The sequence below is a fragment of the Callorhinus ursinus genome, unplaced genomic scaffold (genome assembly GCF_003265705.2).
Source record: "Callorhinus ursinus isolate GAN/ISIS: 27379988/994484 unplaced genomic scaffold, GSC_fseal_2.0 scaffold36, whole genome shotgun sequence".
Classification (NCBI taxonomy): Eukaryota; Metazoa; Chordata; class Mammalia; order Carnivora; family Otariidae; genus Callorhinus; species Callorhinus ursinus.
The window spans coordinates 5,185,368-5,204,733 of record NW_027397098.1 but is presented as its reverse complement, the minus strand read 5'-3'; the positions used below and the strand labels follow the sequence as shown (position 1 = coordinate 5,204,733).

Here is a 19,366-nt window from a genome sequence, read left to right as displayed (position 1 = left end):
GAAATTCAAGTGTCTAGCACCCAGCTTCCCGACAATGAGGGAAGAGGCAGGCAGGGCGGTGCTAAGTGGGGTCACAATTCCCCACCTGGTCCATCTCCTGTGGGAGGCTTGAAATTCCCAGGACAGGGGCGCCTGGGTGGCTCAGTCGGTTAAGCGTCTGCCTTCCGCTCAGGGCATGATCTCAGGGTCCTGGGATCGAGCCCCGCATCTCTCCCTCTCCGTCTGCTGCTCCCCCTGCTTGTGCTCGCTCTCTGACAAATAAATCTTAAAAAAAAAAGAAAAGAAAAAATTCCCAGGACAAAGCAGGAGCACCTCCCAGGTAAGAGTACCCTCTGAGGCTAGTGTTGGGGGTTTTTCCCACAAAAGTGGTCCATATCCTCCTCACTTTCTCAGCCAGCAACCCTCCTGAAGGCCCCAAAGCCTAATCCCTCCTGAGCACTCAGTCCTGTCATTTTCTCCCTCATCGAGACAGGGGACAGCAGGCCCTTCCCCTGGGGACAGAGCCGGGAGGCAGCACAGTCAAGTGGTTAGCCCTCTGCCTCCTGGGCTGCACACACGATCCCATGTGTCAGGGCGAGGCCTCTCTGCTCTCTGGCAAAGCAGCCCAGGACCATACTCCCAAACTCTAAATGTTCTGAAACCTTTATGAGCCTTCCAAACCTTCCATAAATAAGGCAAAGAACTCAGGGAACATTCTTTGGCCTTGAAGAACGGGAGGAAGATTGAGGGCTCTCCAAGCTGCGTGCCACGTCGCCATGCACCTTTCATGGCCGTGTTTCATAGGGAGCTGAATGGAGGGATGATACATCTAAGTGCTCTTCTGGGGACTCCTGTGTCTGTGTGTTTCAGATGACAGGTGGGTGGGCAGGTAGGTTAGACGATAAAGTTCACATATACAGACGAATGTATTGATCCTCACATCAGTCCTCGGAGGGGACTTCCAGAATCCCACAGCGGGTAAATGTCAGAGTTGAGATCTGAACCCCAGCAGGGTTGCTCTTGACTACGACACTAAGCCACTTGCCCACGCCTGGGGTGGGGATGGGGGAGGGGGTCCTGTCATTGGGCCTTTCCCATCCCTCTGGGACACACAGGAGCTGGAATCACATCCCACGTGGCATCAGACCTGGGGTAGGCCCAGGTTGTGGGGCCCACAGCTTAGAGAATTTGGGAGATCCTTCTTTAAGACCAAGCCTACAGAACCGTGACTGCAGATCACACAGGCTGTGGAAGAGGCCGAGCAAGTGAGGGTCCCTGCATTTTCAGCCTTGTTGGCCTTGTGGTGGGTAGGCTCCTGCCCTGTAGCCTCTGGGGCTGTTAGTCCCCAGTTATCTATGCTCAGGCTTCTTGAAGTCTCTTCTGTCCACTGGCACCTTGTCTGTCTCTTCCCACCCCAGAAGGGGAATCTGCAAGGGGGTCTGAGGGAAACCCCAAAAGAGCCTACACCCCTCTCAGCCTGCTGTTGAGAGGAGCGCTGGAGGCTGGGAGTCCTGGCGATGCTCAGAGAGATTCAGACCAGACTGCTGGCACCAGGCCTGCTTCCCAAAAGCATGAACAGCCAGGAGGAAGACGTGGAAAATTTCTGACCAGCCCCAAAGCTGGAGGGATCATTAAAATGTAACCCATCCAAGGACACTCCTGTGGCCTGAAGCTCATGTGGAAGCACTGAAGGAAAAAAGGATCTGTTCTCTCTTGAATGCCACCAACGGCTCTTCTTTTTAAGAGGTACAGACAGGGTCACAGAAAATCCAAGCAAGAAAGCCTCAGCCTCTAGGGAACAGTCCGCGTGAGCATCGCCACGGTTGTCTTTGGTTCCCAAGCAGAGACCATCACCGCTGACTGGAAGATTCCACTGTCAAAGGCTCTCATAGGCTCCTCCTCCCTCTGCCTTCCCTACAACAAGGACAGGCAAAAGCCATGAAGGGGTTGGGGTGGGGGGGAATGGGAAGGTGAGGCTCCATGGGGGAGGGGCCACGCTGCAGGGGAGGTGGGGAGAGGGCTGTTGAGGATAGGTGGCCCAGAGCCAGGGAGGGTGGGGGGATGGCATCCTCGTAAAAGAAAAATGGTTCGTGACACGCGTTAAGGATGGGATGGCGGATGACTCAGGGGGGTCTGTGGTAGGGGAGAGGGATCAGACTGGATCCAACCCCAACACAGGGGAGTCAGGGGTAAAGGGCATTCCTGCTCAACAACTCCACAGAACTGCTGAACACAGACCAGGGTGCTTAGGTGTCCAGGTTGGGGACAAGGAATTTGATCAGATAGCCAGGGTGGTTGGTGTGGGCCAGAGGGGTGGTAATAAACTGACTTAGCACGGTTCTTGCTCAAAGTGGATTTCACAAGGACAGACAGGAAGCTCACGCTGGGCCCAGCAGAGCAGAGAGCTCAGGGGAGCCCAAGTAAGGTTAGATCAAGGAGAGTCTCTGTCACCATCCACGGTCTGCCAGAAAGACTTGGGGCTTTTGAGAGGAATGGCCAGCTCCAGAGCTTGGGACAGGAAACTGCAAGATCAGCCTAAAGTGTATTTTTGTGCCAGAGAAGCCAGAAGTGCTCAGAGAATGATGGGGACACATCAGAAGGACACAGAAGCCATCTGGAATGGGTTCCCACTGACCACACTGGGGACAACCTGAACATCAAGATACATGGTAATAATAATGAATCATAACCCACAGGATGGACTAGGAAACCACGAGTCCACACATATGCCAATTAATTAATTATATCAATTAGTTATCATCATAATTGTATTTTGAATTAATTAACTCTATTTGAGGAGTAAATGTATATTTCCATGGTCTCAAAGTGCCGCCCCACAAAAATACTGAATAATCACCAATGCAAACTGGCTTCCTGCGAGGACCTGGCCGACGGACCCTAATCAGGGAATCAATGATCCATCTATGATGGAGCAAGTGGAGACCACTTGCTGGTGGATGTGACACGATGACCTGAACCACCAAGGGCCACCCCATATGGAGTCTGCGGTGTTCAAAGGTCTAGACGCCGTGCAAGCGCACAAGACTCTTACAGACAGTAGGAGACTGAAGAGAGCTCACAGCCAAATGTGATGCATGATTCTCTGCTGGGCACATCTGGTCAAAGGCCTGACTGGGGACAGTGGGGGGATCTGAAGGGGCCAGGATGACCGGGTGGTAGGAATGGAGCGGACACACTCCTGACTGACGGGTGTGTCGTGGTTATGTAGCAGAATGTCCTTGTGTGTAAGGTGATAATGCTGAAATGTCCAGGGGTGAATGCGGCACCATGTCAGCCATTTATTCCCACATGGATCTGGACAAATATTTATACCGTGCTTGCAACTTTTCTGTAAAAGTTTAAGGTAATTTCTAAATGCACCAGTCAGTCTTCTGTAAAATTCCATAAAAATGGTTCCCAGGGATGGCAGGGGGTTCGAGAGGTCATTTGGTCAGGTCCCCTGTCTTAGGGCCTGGGTTTTATTTTCCCCATTTCACAGAAGAGACAGAGTTGAGACCAAGCGGGAAGCGCAATGGGCCTTCAGTCAGTCGTTTCATAAATGGGGCTGAAGGAGGGGGATGGCAGCACTCAGACATAAAACACCGCAGGCTGCCCCTGCACCTTTTCGGGGGGCGCCCCTTCCACCACGACCCTGCATTACACCGTGGGGGCCTTTCCTGCTCAGGAAAGGCCCTGGATCCAACCCCAACACCGGGAAGTCAGGGGTAAGGGGCATTCCTGCTGGACAACAATCAGAAGAGGAAAACATAATAGAATTAAGTGTGGACCTGACAATCAGGGCTAAACCTGGATGGCCGGGAACCTCCCATCAATCTCTAGGTTCCTCTCAAGAAGAGAAGCTGCCTCTGTGGCCCATTCAAGCACCGGGGTCCCCTTGGGGGCATGGGGGGTCAGGTGGAGAAGGAATTCAGGAGAAGCCTTCTCCAGAAGAGAGGTGGATATTGTTTGTGAAAAGACATTGATATTAGGGGAGACAAGGACGTGTACTTTAGGGGAGGGAACAGATAGAAGGGGAGACCGTGAGTTCGGTGGAAAGTGGCAGGAGACACGTGGTTCTCCCAGGGAGGCTGCCTGCGCCGCTCTGGCCCTTGACCGTGAGATGGTCCCGTCTATGCCAAGCCAGCCCCAGGAGACCACAGATGCTGGAATAATCACATTCATGATTTAAAATGGAACACAGAGGTTGCTGAAGTCCTGTGGCGGGATGATTCCGAGGATGCAGGGGTGGCACCGGGCTGCAAATCCTTACACCAACACGCAGAGGGGCTTTTCCCCCTTAAGTCAGACTCCTTGAGACATCAAAGCAAAGCTGGCAGTCATCTTTTAAAAAAAATGCAACCTGCCAGAGACTTGAATAGAAAGAGTGCTCCCAGCCTCCTGAGGGACACACCAGGGTGAAGAGTGGTCATTGTCATTTCTGTTTTTACATATAAAGAAACTGGTCCAGGGTCATTCTGCCACCTGGTTAGGACCAGAACACAATCCTTCCCACTGCCCTCAGGGTTTTTCTTCCCCTACCAGCTGTTTTTATCAAAACAACCTCAGTTTGAGGGGCGCCTGGGTGGCTGAGTCAGTTAAACGTCCGACTCTTGATTTTGGCTCAGGTCATGGTCTCCGGATTGCGAGATCGAGCCCTGCCTCAGGCTCTGCACCATGGAGCCTGCTTGAGATTCTCTCTGTCCCTCTGCCCCTCGCCCCTACCTCGTGCTCTCTCTCTTTCTCTAAAACAATAATAACAATAATAAAAATAACCTCAGTTTGAACGAAACAGAACCAGGTCTGGTCCCATTTTTCTACAGGCACTGACAGCCTGCCTGAAAGCCGTCACAGGCTTGCAGGGTAGGAGGCTGCCTGGGCCGGTCTTCCCTTCTGTCTTCCTAAAAACTCACTGCAAAATTTGCTCCCTTTGAGACCAGGCAGATGAGGTCCTGTATGTGCAGAGCCCTTACAGCATGGTCTTTCATAAACAGGAGAAACGACAAAACCCAAAGGGCACCTGGGGAGCCTATCTGAGCTTCAAGCTGCAGGAGCAGGACATCAGCTGGCTTTTGCTGTAACAAAGAGACCCAGGTAATATTGGTTTAGGATAGAAATCTGTACCTCTGTCCTGTGAAAGTTCAAATGGGCAGGCAGAGCTAGGACAGCAGCTGTACAACCTCAGGATCCAGGATCCTTTAACTATCTGCTCTGCCAGCCTCAACATGTACTTCCATCTTGTGGCCCAAAATCGCTGCTCCGGTTCCTGCCATCATGTTTGCATTCCAGCCATGAGGAAGGTTGGCCTGGCAAAAGGCAAGGGCACACCACTTCCTTTCAAGGACATGACCCAGAACTTGCACACAACTCACTCCCATGCACACTGCATTTGCCAGAACTTTGTCACGTGGTCACAGCCGGCTAAAGACACACGAAGCTAAGAACCTAGCAACTCTAGTACTATATACTATGTAATAATAAAGTACTATGCAATATAGTACTATGTGATAAATGCATACTGGGGCATTGACTAGCAATTCTGCCACATGGGTAATGCATCTTAGCAGCTCAGAACAGAGAAGTCTTTTTCTCCAGTGCTCGCACTTTCAGGCCTAAGCTGGACCCAATTTTCTCTGCTCAGAAGTGCACACTTGGATCTGAGCCAGACTAGACCTGTGTGCGTGCCTCGCCTCTCTCAGGAATCTGTCCTAACATTCCACACTCTCTTGTCTCGTGAGCATGCTATCTGCTTTGGACTCAGCCTGAGGCCTCCTGCTCTGTCATCAGGGGTAAGCTGCCAGGCACCTCCTTCTGTACATCAAGACTTCGCCTGCCTCCATCTGGCCAGGGAGAGGTGACCCCCAGGCCCCCCACTGCCGCTGCCCCAGGAGAAACAAGCCTCCCTTGGCCAAGGGGAACTTCTCCAGCTCATCAAGCAGCCCCCAATGCAGCCTGTGCTGTGTGCCAGAGTCAGAGCCAAACTGCCGGCACGTAGGGAAAGGGTAAAAATCATCATCCCCCGTGTGTGTGTCCTGTGTCAGTGGCGGATGCCCAGGAACAGCAGGGATACTTGTCCTCAGTGGCCAGGCTGAGGGCCCAGCTGCATACGTGGCTGACAGATGCATCCCTGCATTTCTTTTGCAACTGAGCCATTTTGGAGCATCCTTCTGTACTGAGGGAGGTGCCATTTGGCCTCAGACACTGGGCATTCAGGACGGCTTAAGCGGAAGGCAGAGATATGGGAACTCAGGGTCCTGTGTTTAATGACTCTGTGACCTGAAGGGCAGAACGGCGTGGTGGTGAAATATACAGGCTTTGGAGCCAGAATTTCTAGACTCTGGTCCTGGCTCCAGTGTTTATTACCTTGGGACTATGGGTAAGTTACCTGGTGAATCTAGTTCTTGGTTTCCCGTGGGTAAAATGGAGATCTTTGTGTCTACGTGGTGGGATTGGTGAGTAATAAATGGGTAACACAGATCGGTGTCCGGCCTGTGGTAGGCCTTTCATGAGCACCAGCCACTCCTACGCCTTAATCTCTTTGAGCCTCAGTTTCCCCTTGCACATAAATGAGGAAATTATTTCTACAACTCAGCGTGGGACATTAAGGATGAAAATGTCTTGTATCTCTAGAAGGTTTTTGATGTACATTTCCTTCTCTGCTTTCCTGGGTCTGGCTTCTCTATAAATAGCAGGAAGAAAATGATTATCCCCCCTGCCCCCCAACAGCGTTCACACTGAGACTCAATCCGCAGAGGGGTCCTGCGTTCATCTGTGTGGCTTTCCTGCCCTTTGTGCTGTGCTCTGGCCAACCCATGACCCCAGTGACTGCCAGAGTGCTACCATCACCGGAGGACAGAAGGAGGCAGGCAGGGCACCGCAGCACATGCCGGGACCAGTGGTCTGGGAAGCACTTCTGGCCTCTCGAGAAACATCTTCACCGTCAGTCCTGGAGCCCATGGGGGTTGAGGGCCTGTTGGACGGAGGCAAGCCGGGACGCCAGGGGGTCTCAGGAGGAAAGAGGAAGGTTCCCAAAAGGAAGACGCCAGTTCTAGGAACAGACCCCCATGAGAAGTGAGATAGGACGGAGTCCTTAACAAAACAATGCATTTTACTTATTTTTTCACTTGCCTCACCATAAAGGCAACTAATCTCACTCTTCCCAACACACGTTTTACTAATTACTGTATTGGAAGCGTCGAGACCACCACCATCAGAGCAAACGTCATCAGAGAGCAAATATAAGCTTGGGGAAAACAGAAGCAGATGCTGCCCCAAGTCAGTCCCCGTGGCTCTGACTGTGAAGCCAGCTAGATGCTAGGGAAGCTTCTCCCTCGAAAGATACAAGGCGTGCTGCGTGTGGGCGTAGAACGAGGACAGGGTCCCGGGTTGCTCCTCACGGCCTTGATTACAGCTTCCCGGCTCTGCCCATCCAGCTCCTATATGACGGGCCGCTGCTGCCCCTCCCCCCTGCTCTCCAAGCATCAGCTGTCCCTGGAGCCTGTGCTCTCTACCAAGCTTTCATTAAAAGTTTTTCCCTGTGATTTTGCAGTTTTATAGCTGGTTCAGTCCCGTTCGCCCTTCTGAAAACGTGTAAGCCTTTAAGTAAACACATGCTCAGAAAAGCAGAACATTCTTGTGAATTCCCTTTAAGCTCTGTGTTAGGTTCAGAATGGGTAATATGGGTTTACGCTGATAGAAAAGTCTAACCTTAATTTCAAAAACATTTTGTAAATGTTCGGAAAAGAATGTAAGTCTTGTATACCAGGGGTAACCAGGTATCCCCAGAGATTCACGGTTCAGAAGCCAAGACTAAGGCCATGTCAAGCCTGTTAAAAAGACAGACGGGGATGGCAGAGTGCTGCAAGTCGTTTACACTGTAGTCTAAATGCTATAGTCTAATAAAGTCCGCCTTTCCCTGAGGAGAAGTTTTCAAGTCAGGAGAGGAGAGAAAACGGAGGACAGGGATGGGAAGGGGCAGCCAAAGGGGCGGAGAAGGAGGGAAGCTGGGATGAGCAAAGTCAGCCTTCACCTCTCTGCATCTGGGTCAGTCCTGATCCTCTGACATCACGGACCAGGCGTTTGCAGCATGCGTGACACACCTGCTGGTCCCAGAACATTCCATTCTGAGGCTCCTTGCCAAGAGAAGGCTGTGTGAAGCCTCAGGGAGAGCAGGACCTGGCTGGGACCTGGTTGGAAGTTCAGGCCACTATAATTACCAAGCTGGGCAGCTTCCTCGGGAGACCCTTTCAGCTCCTCATTCCCTCTTGGCTCCTAGGCTGCCTGGGCCCCACCCTTGCGGAGGAGGAGGCCCCAAATGGTGTGGCCAAAGATGATTTACAGGCCAGGCCAGAAACGACATCATGCCTCCCCCAAACCCCACCCTGTCCCCAGGGCCCGGAGGATGGTTTGCTGGAATGTCTTCGGCCATGCTGGCTCCCAGCTGCATATCCTTTCCTGGCTGGGGGGAGGGTGGGGGTGGGGTGGGGGGTGTGTGGTTTGGGAAGGGGATTGAGCTGGCTTGTTCAGGTTAGTGCAGCCCATTCAATGAGTCGCTGGGCTCCAGGAGCCCTTTCAGCTTAGGATGACTTTAGACCTGGGGGTCTTATGAATGCCCCTGGGCCTAAAGGGTCTGCTAAAGGGGGTCGGCATGGAGTGCACATATTTAAGCTTAGTTTATAATTTAGGGCCAACAAAGCCCATCTGAGGTAAGGCTGTTTCAAAGCCAAGTGCCTAGCACTCAGTTTGACAAGGCTCTGTGGAGCCCCTCACAGCCAAATGACCCCTGGCTCGCTGTTCTCCTACAGCAGACATCTCGGACTCGGTCCTGAACCCCCTCAGCCGGGAGCAACATGACTGACGGCCCCCGGGGACCACACAGGCAGTGCATGTTTCTGCACCAGTTCTCGTGCTAAGGGCTTTCTGTGGATTGCCGTGACTCCTCCTCATGACCAACTCGTGAAGTAGCTTCCCTTATCATTTCTAGTTAAGGATGAGGAAGCTGAAGTTTAGAGAGACCAAGGTCCAAGGTCACGGGGCCAGCAAGTGACCAAAGAGACTGGGCACCACACCAGTTGTCTGACGCCAACCGCCCCACCCCATCCAGCGTCCTGTGCGTGGGATGAGATCGCTCCAGGGGACACAACAGGCTGGTGAGGCCGCATCCACATGTCTGAGCTCAAGCGGCTGGGTCAGGGGCACCGTCCAAATATCCTGTCCAGCTGGGTAGGATGTTGGTCAAGGGCACTCAAGAGCTCATTGGAGGAGATTACGTTCTCCACCCCTGCAGCCCAGAGATCTCAGTCACACACGGGACAGGATCTGGAGGCAGGGCGGTGTCACACCCACACTCTCAGGGGCACACGGGCCTGAAGAATCACACTGACCCCGGGTCAACGAGGTGAGCCCTAAGAATGGAAGCAGATTCTGCCACATCAGCAGGAAGCCTTGCCTTCCTTGGCAGAGGCCATTCAAGTCTTAAATGCACTCGTTTCTTTAGTAAACCAAACACCATGGAATGAACGCTATGTGCCCACAGACCACATCTCCCAAATCACCAGTCTCCCCCTAGAGCCGCCTCTAGGGACAGTGGGGCCGAGTGTCTGAAATCGGGATTGAACCAACACTGGGTCCTGTGGCCTCTGAACTTTCTGCCTCCCTCCTTTGCCCATGCACCTCCAGGCACCCACCAAGGCGGGGGGGGGGGGGCACAGCCACAAGACACAGAGCCAACTGCCAGCCGGGAGTTTCTTCCACCAGCCTGGTGGGATGGAAGCATCCAGCACAGTTGTGGAGAGGGGCTGAGTGTGGGGTCCCACAGAGCGTGACTTTCTCCCAGCCCAAAGGCAGGCGCAAGAGAAGGAATCTGTGTTCTGAATAGAGTCTTTTGGAATCTCTTTATGAAGAGAGGATGCTATTTATGTTGGCTGTGGCCTCCTAGGCTTGGGGGTGGGTGGAGACCTCAGCAACTGGCAGCCACCCAGAGATGCCCTTCCTGCCTCTTCCTTTCTTTCCTGGTCTTCGGAAGGTGGGGTAATGGCTTCATTACACTGAGCCAGAAAACACTGAGCACCGGTCATAATCAGGCTGTAAGTAAGAATAGACTGATTCATCCTTGTGCCTTCATATGGTCTTTCCAAAAACCATGCTCTCCCACTGCCAGTCGGGAGTGACGCTGCTCAGGAATGCCAATCGCTCATACGACCCGACCGGGCAGGTCTCAGAATGTTCCTATTTTCCTGAAGATGGCATTTGTGGGTCTGAAAGGGATTGCGAAAATTCATTTTTCAATGGAAACATCATTTTCTCAAAAAAAAAAAAAAAGTCTTTTGGGCCTGGGTCAGTGCTGAACTTTGCTGTCAGGGGTGTGTGGTGGGGAGAGAGACAGAGACAGAGGAGAGAGAGAGAAGGAACATCAGACTTAAGGCTGTCAGAGCAAAAGTCCTGCAGAGCACAGAGGAGACAGAAGGGATGCCTGCTGGGGAGCTGAGGCCTCTCAGCAGGGCTGCAGCTGCCTGGCCCTCTCCACCCCCAGTCCCTGCACGGGCCCCCACCCTGGGAGCCAGCCGCCCACAGCTTCTCCTGCCTGTTCTGACCTGACCTTGCCCACCCAAACATTGGCCCCCGCCTGCAAACACAAACAGGGAGACTTATCTGCATTGCCTAACCAAGGTAAACAGCCCTGCACATGCCTGGTCCCTGTCCTCCCCGACCCCCCGAGGTCAGGCTGCTGGGCCAAAGGTATGCTCAGAGAGATTTTTTCAGGGACTATTTCTTGCCAGCAAGACTTCTGGATTCAGGGAGTTTCAGTGGAATAGTGTCCTAATCGGCGTAGAAACCTAAGTCTAGAAGGATCTTCACAGTTATGAAGTCCATTCCCCGGCCCTTTGCCAAACTTTCTGCCATTTTTCTAAGAAAAAAAAAAGCAAAAAAACAAAACCAAACCATAATTGCCATTGGACACACTTGGCAGGGACTCAACTTTTTCAAACGGAAAGTCTTCCTGAGGTCTAAACTAAACCCTTCAGGTTTCAGGGTGGGCCTATTCCTCTTCTGCTCCCTCTCTCATGTAAACAGAAAGCTGCTGGTGAAGGTGTCTATGGCAGGCCTCGCCGCACGCAGCCCCATCATCTAGAAGACACTGTCCTTTCCACCACACGTCTGGGAGATGTCAGGCCCGACTTCGAATTCTGGCTGTGACGCTAGCTAGCTGTGTGACCTTCAGCAAACCGCTCAACCTCTCTGAGCCTCAATTTCCTCATCAGGAAAATAAGGAGGCTGGACTAGAGGATCTCTTAGGTCCTCCTATGGACCGAATTATGTCCCCTCACAAATTCATATTTTGAGGCCCTAACTCTCAAAGGGGCTGTATTTGAAGATAGGGGTTCTAACCATTTGCAACGACGTGGATGGAACTAGAGGGTATAATGCTAAGCGAAATAAGTCAATCAGAGAAAGATAATTATAATATGATTTCACTCATATGTGGAATTTAAGAAACAAAACAGAGGATCATAGAGGAAGAGAGGAAAAAATAAAACAAGATGAAATCAGAGAGGGAGACAAGCCATAAGAGACTCTTAATCATAGGAAATAAACTGAGGGTTGCTGGAGGGGAGGTGGGCGGGGGGATGGGGTAACTGGGGGATGGGCATTAAGAGGGCACATGATGTGATGAGCCCTGGGTGTTCCATACAACTGACAAATCACTAAACTCCACCTCTGAAACTAATAATGCACTCTATGTTAATTAATCGAATTTAAATTTTACAAAATGGAGATGGGGCTCTAAGGGCTTCTAATTAAGGTTAAATAAGGCTGTACGGATGGGACTCTAATCCAATTGGGGTGGAGTCCTTATAAGAAAAGAGACACGAGAGACCATGTGTGCTTCCTCTCTCTCCCCTCCCCCTCCCTCTCCTGTAAATGACAGAGGAAAGGCCATGTGAGGACACAGCAAGAAGGTAGCCACCTGCAAGGAGAGAGGCCTCCCCAGGGCCCAGCCCTGACGATACCTTGATCTGGACTTCCAGCCTCCAGAGCCATGAGAACTAAAGGACTTGGTCATGGCAGCCCAGGCAGACAGGCTCTTCTCCCTCTGTCAGCCTGGGTCTCTAAGTGGATCTGCTCCTCTGTGCTACAGAGTTTGGTTGGAATGAGACCTAGGCCAGGTCTGCTGCCACTCTCATCTTTGAGAGACATTAAGATGGCCTGAACCCCAGTGGGAAAACCAGTGACCCCCAGGCTCTCCAAATATTCTTAGCAGGGGATCTGTTTGTGATGTCCTCTCTGGCAGGGAATGTCTGCTTCTGCAGAGTTCTTTCAGATATAGACCATCCTTCAGTGGCCTCCCACACACCACCCCAATCTCTTCACTGGCAAAGGGCCGCTGACCCAGAGCCCATGAGGACCTGAAGGCACAGGGGACCAGAGAGAGGAGGAGAGAGAAGAGACCGTGCGTGTGTGTGTGTGCGCACGTGCGCACGCACACACACACAAGGGTGTCCCTACTGTTTGTGACCAGGGACCCAACTACACCTCTTGAGCCCTTGTCAACCCAAATGTTGAGCAGCTACCCATGTGCATCGCACTGCTGTGGCTGACTTTTGCCCAGGCAGCACCCTCTCATTGAATTCTTCTTTATCCAAGTATCTCCCACTGCTCTTTGAAAGCTCTCAAGGGTCCCCTCCTTCAGGAAGCCCCTTGCCCGCCCCCTTCTGTGCTCACATGGAACCTGCACACATAATATGGGTTCATCAATCCCACTGGCTCTGGGATCTGGGGGAGGAAAGCCTGGGTCTTCTTCATCCTCCCCCAGGGTCTAGAGTGTAATAGGCATCTAACAAATGTTAGTAGATGGCAGACAGATGATGGATGAATGGGTGGGTGGGTGGGTGAATGGGTGGGTGAATGGGTGGCTGAATGGGTGGGTGGGTGGGTGAATGGGTGGGTGGGTGGGTGGATGGGTGGCTGAATGGGTGGGTGGATGGGTGGCTGAATGGGTGGGTACGTGGGTGGATGGGTGGCTGAATGGGTGGGTGGGTTGGGGGATGGATGAATAGGAAAATCACTCTGCCTCTAGTTGCCCAGCTCTGTCTTCCTAACGTCTGGATTGGCTCTCTTCATGACCCAAATACCTTCAGAGGTTGTGCACTGCATGCCAAGTACAGTGTAAACTCCTCAGGCTAGAATCTGGCCCTACCTATTGTCCAATTCTTCTGCCCTCTCCCACTAATCTCTCAGCCAAATCAGAGCAGATGTTCTCTGCACCCTGGGTACTCAGAGCCACCCTCTGACCTGCAGCATCAGCTTCACCTGGGAGCTTGTCAGAACTCTCAAGCCCTCTCCAAGACCTACCAAGTTAGAATCTGCATTTTAACAAGATCTCAAGTGGGATGCCCACGTGAGCGCTTGATGATCTACTCTAAGCTGTCCCCAAAGCTCCTGACAGTTATCTGTCAAAATCCTGTGCATCTTTTAAGGCCTCACCTGTGCCTTCCTACATGGAACTCCCCTGCTCCCACTTACCCTAACCCACCCCCTCTACACACACACACACACACACACACCCCACAACACACAGATATGTTGTTTCCTTTCTCAGAATGACCACAGGAGTTGGTTTATGCCTCTCTTGTCTCAGAGCTCACACTGTTCCTAGAGTGTAAGTGTTTGAGACTAATGTCTCTGTTGTAAATGATAAACGTCTGGTGAAGAAGGACCTTGTTAGTCTATTTCACCCCATGCCATGTCTCAAAGATGCCTTGCATCTAGCCGGTGCTGGACAAACGCATTCAGTAAGGGCAGGGATTATTAGAGGAAGGAACAAATGAAGGTCAGTTTCCTACTACAGGAAGAAGAGTCATGGGTCCCCATTGTTGGCAGCATCCCCAGGACAAAAGTTCCACGTGCTGGCTTCCGGCTTTCTTCCCTGGAACAGTGGGGAGCATCTCAGTTTGCCCGCCCAGCCCCAAGTCTGCTCCATACCCTGGAGTGATGGGAAATGAGACATCCCTTGTGGTGGCACTGGCCCCTCTGGGGGCTGTCTGTCTGTCTCATCCATGATCATGGCAGGAGGGAGAGATCTACCTTGTTGGGGAAGCACAGTGATGCCTGCCACAGCATCAGCGGTCCTCAGTCCAACCTCTTTGGCTACCAGCTTCAGTACTGGAAAGTCAGGACAAACCCACAGACTTCCTGACCTCGGCGAGCTCATCCTCCCAATTCATCTCCTTGGGAAGCCTTTCCAGATGCCCTCGCCCAACCCACCTACCCCCTTTGTCAAGAGACTAGTTCTTGGTCAGTATATGGTTTTTTTTTTCTTTTTTTTTTTTTTTTTAAAGATTTTATTTATTCATTTGACAGAGAGAGAGACAGCAAGAGAGGGAACACAAGCAGGGGGAGTGGGAGAGGGAGAAGCAGGCTTCCCGCCGAGCAGGGAGCCCGATGTGGGACTCAATCCCAGAACCCTGAGATCATGACCTGAGCCGAAGGCAGATGCTTAACGACTGAGCCACCCAGGCACCCCTAGTTCTTGGTCAGTATATGGTTTTCTCTACATTAGACTGCATGGTGAAAAACAGAATGCTTCCTCCTAAGATCAGGAGCAAGGCAAGGATGTCTACTCCCAACATTTCTACTATCATACTGGAGACTCTAGCCAGCGCAATCAGGTAAGAGAGGGAAATAAAAGATATTCAGATTGGAAAGCAACAAGTAAAACTGTATTTGCAGAATGACATAATCTTGTATGATGAAAATCCTAAGGAATCCACAAAACAACCACTAGAGCTAATTAAAGGGTCAGACAATGTCACAAGATACAAGACCAAAGTAAAAAAAATCGACTGCATTTCTAGATATGAGCAATGAAAAACCTGAAAATGAAGTTAAAATAATTCCATTCACAATAGCTAAAAAATAATTATGCAATTCTTATCATCAAAATCTCGGCAAAATATTTTGTAGACACAGACAAGCTTATTCTAACATTTGTATGGAAAGGCAAAGGAACTAGATGAGCTAAAACAATCTTGACAAAGAAAAATCATATGGGAGTTACCACCCTACCTGATATGGAGGCTTACTACAGACCTACTTGTAATTAAGAAAGTGTGGTATTCCAGAGGGAGAGACACAGAGATCAAAGGAACAAAATAAACCAAAAATAGACCCACACAGTATGTTCTGTGGTTGGTTTTTGTTTTTTTCTGACAAAGATGCAAAAGTGATCCAATGGAAGAATGATAGCCTCTTCAACAAATGGCATGTAACAGAACTTCCTTAGGCAAAAAAATCCTTGCCCTAAATCTCACACCGTACACCAAAATAAACTCAAAATGGATCACAGACTTAAATGTAAAATGTAAAAACCATAAAGCTATTTTAGAAAGGAAGGATGGCAGAAAATCTTTGAGAACTCGGGCTGGGCAAAGAGTGGAGTTCTTGGGCATGAAATAATTTATGGGGAAAAGAAAGGTAAGTTGAACTTCATCACAATTTAAAACTTTTGCTGACAAAAAACCCCCATTAGGAAGAAGAAAGACAAGCTACAGACTGGGAAAAAAATATTTGAAAACTATGTATCAGACTTGGTATCCAGAATCTATACAAAGAATTCTCAAAACTCAAAAACACAAATGCAGCAAAAACACCAATGCAAGCCTGCTTGTAATCAAATTAGAAAGACCGAGGACATGAACAGGTATTTCACCAAAGAAGAGATATGATTAGCAAACGGACACATTGAAAGATATTTAACATCATTAGCCACTGGGGAAGTGCAAATAAGAACTACAAGGTGAGGGCGCCTGGGTAGCTCAGTCGTTAAGCATCTGCCTTTGGCTCACGGCATGCTTGTGTTCCCTCCCTCGCTGTCTCTCTGTCAAATAAATAAATAAAATCTTTTTTTTTTTTTTAAAGAACTACAAGGTGATAGCATTCCACACCTACAATAGTAGTTAAAATAAGAAACAGTGGTTAAGAGTGTTTCTGGAAGAGATTAGTATTTGAATCAGTTGACTGAGTAAAGAGTATCGCCCTCCCCAATGTCAGTGACATCATCCAATTCATTGAGAGCCTAAATAGAACAACAGGTGGAGGAATGGCAAATGTGCTCTCCTTGCTAGACCTAGGACATCTGTCTTCTCTTGCCCTCAGACACAAGGGCTGGTAGATCTTAGGCCTTTAGACTCAGACTGAATTATATCACTGTTGTCCTGCTTCTCTGGCTTGCAGAAGGCAGACTGTGGGACTTCCCGGCCTCCAGAACCCCAAAAACCGATTCCTATGCTAAATGTCTCCATACATGTCTATAAATATCCCACTGGTTCTGTTTCTCCAGAGAACTCTAATCTACCCGACGACAAGGGATAGCTCATGAGTTCCTCTGTGGCAATGGGAGAGTTCTGTGTCTTGATTGTGGAGGGGTTACATGAAACTATACATGGAAACGCATTGTACAGAACCACCCACACGAATGTATATGTAAAAACTAGTGGAAACTGGACAGTCTGTAGTCTGTCAGCATTGAACTAAGTTCAGGTTCCTGGTTTTGATACTGTACTATCACCATCTAAGATGCCACCACTGGATGAAGGGCTTGCAGGACCCTGTACTATTTTTTTGCAACCTCTCAAGTTTATAATTATTTCCAGCTAAAAAGATTAAAAAGTCAAAATGGAATTAGGGATTTTGTGCATATTTTAGCTTTCCTCCCCAGTCACACAAGGGGGTTGCCCACCTTCCATGCATTTAATCTCCATATTTGTCCTCAGACTGGAGCCAGCAGGAACTGAGAGTGCTAGGAGCTCGTGCAGAAACGCTGGTTGACTAGGGAAGGGGCAGAGTCACACAGAGGTGACACTATAAACCCAAACACTTCTGCCAGCCACAGGTCTTCTCTCTCACCTTCTGCCTCTCTCCCGACAGGCTCTGAGTAAGCAGAAGCCTTTCTCCCATGGGGGCTGTGCCGATCTGATGGTACCTTCTCCTGGTTCCTACTGGCAGCGGGCAGGGGAGGGGGAGGGAGAGGACAAAGGCCCCGGGTGGGTGAGGTTTGCCTGGTGCTGGACCTTCAGGAAGCCCAGGCTTTACTGCTGAGGTGCTGGCCTCAGAGAGGGACACCCACAGGCTGTGGCTGGGGGACCTCCGGCCTGATCCAGGTATGCAATGACACCACCAGCCCGGCCTCCTGTTATGTCTCCTGAGTTGCTCAGAGACAATGCAAAGCAAACAAACAAAAGTCAAATTAAAAGGAAAGGAAAATCCAGGTCACACAGAACAGAGAGAGAGAGATATCAGTTTGCAGTCAGCCCTGTTCTCACGGGTCTGCACACCCCTTCAGAGAGCATTCCCTCACTCATCAAGCCCTGGGCCCGGGGCCCACGGGTCCCAGAGGACAGGCAAAGCCTGAGCTCTAAGTTTCATGTGGAGCAGTTCTGGAGAAATGGCCCCTGGGGCCTCCTTTTCCTTTTCCAGGGCAATGGGATCTCAGCTGTCTGGCCAAGACCTTTGCCTACCCACCCGCAGACTAGGAAGTCTCCAGGAGCCAGGTCCATTTGGCAATGCCCATTTTCACTGGCAGCCTGCAAAATCATGAGGCGTGGGGCCCTGCTCTGAAAACTAGTCGAGCAGAGGAAGGAGGAGCCTCCGTGTAGCTCCCTTTCCCCATGAATGACACCCCCTGGACATTGCCTGCTTGCTCCCTCTCAGCGCCCCACCACCCGGCTGCTCAGGCCGGGGACCCAATGGTTCTTCCCCCCGCCTCCTCCATGGAACCCACCAGCTGGTCCTCAGGAAATAGGTCTGAAATCTGATCCTTCACCCCCCCAACACCCCCCCACCATCACCCCCCATCGTCTCTCATCCTCTCCTCTGGGCTCCTGCCTTACAGGTCTCTCCAGTTCCCCCATCATCTTACGTTCCACTCAGCAGTGACCCATTAAAATCAGATCAAATCAATGCTGTCACACCTAGAAGGACATCCAAATTTCTTACTCTGGCTTACGAATCCTCTCCAATATGGGCCCTGCCTTCTGCTGGTTTTTCCCTGAGTTCCTCAATGGGCCATGTTCTTTCCTTTTTCTCCAACCTCCTGTGGAATGTGTGTCCCCCATCTCCAAGGGCTGGTCCTTGTCATTCGTGTCTTGGCTGAGCCCACTCTCCTTGCAGGGAGCGCCTCTTCTCTACAGGCGCAATCTCAAGGAGCAGACTGACCACAGTGCCTCAGCCACACAGCACCTGGGTTACAACCATCCATCCCGGCTTCTCTGACCTTTCTCTTAATTTTTTTTTTTTTTTTTTTTTGATTACATGTCTCTCCCTCCTAGAATGTAAGCTCCGTAGAAGTGGGATTTTGCCTTGTGTATCTGTCACCTCAGCCTAGCACATACCATGTGTTGACTTAACGCTGTATAATCAATTTTCAAAACCAACCTGGAAAATTCATCATTTCTCATTGTCCAAATGAGTTAAATGAGGCTTAGGTTATGACACTTACCCAACAAGGGGCAGGACTGAATTCCAGCCGGCGCGTCCAGCATCCCTCCGCCACACTGGGGTCATGGAAGGGGGCCGTGCGGTAGTTGGTCCTGCGTTGACGTGGAAGGGTACACATTCTGAGTGCAGCTTTGATCAAGGTTATACATTTCTGAAGCATTTGGGCCATTCCTTACAATTCCTCATATTCTCAAGGCTTCATCAATGGCCCCTGTGCACACAGAAGTCATAGTAAACGTGGGCTCACTTATTCGAAGGGCCAAACCCTGCATGGCCTGGTGCTATACACACAAGCGGGAAGTCAAACTGGTTAAACCAAGTAACTCCACTTTCTCATTTCAAAAGTGCTTCCTGTTTTGTCCCCTTTACTTCTCATTCTTTTGTCAAGGCCCTCTCAAAGAAGCCCAGCAAAAACCCCACCTTCGTCTCAGCATGACTCCGAAGTATTTTCCTGGCCCACCCTGTCTGCTGGAAGAAGTCACCAGCCTGTGGTTTCAAGGATCCCCATCTCTTCCAAAGAGCACCTGGGAATTTCGTCGGTCTGACCCTCATCCATGATATACTTTGGGAAAACACTGGGCGTGGCCTGACCCAACAGCCCATTCTTTCTCGTTCCGGAATGTTAGGAGGACTCAGAAGGTACCCTACTTTTGGAGTCATATGAACTAGGACCACCACATAGTTCTCCTTAATAGTCAAGTCAACCACCAACCCTCTGCTGTTGAGTAAGTTAGAGACAGGAAAAAAATTAATGGAAAAGTAAAAGGTTTATGACTGAATTTAAGTGGCTATACTCTCTGGGGAGATGGGGACATTATTTTTCTACTTGGCAAGGAAACAGGACTTAGTCCAGGCCAGAGTCACTTGAAGGGTGGCATTCCCACTCTTTTGGGGC

At 50.5% G+C, this 19,366-nt stretch overlaps 1 long non-coding RNA gene across 1 annotated transcript in view; it reads right to left on the bottom strand.

Moving 5' to 3' along the window:
* The window catches only part of LOC112810099 (uncharacterized), a 44,772-nt gene extending 25,973 nt beyond the window's left edge, over nucleotides 1-18,799 (bottom strand). The window contains exon 1 of the long non-coding RNA XR_003204749.2: nucleotides 18,473-18,799. This is a non-coding gene — a long non-coding RNA (uncharacterized lncRNA). The remainder of the gene's footprint in view (nucleotides 1-18,472) is intronic.
* Nucleotides 18,800-19,366: the final 567 nt, after the last annotated feature.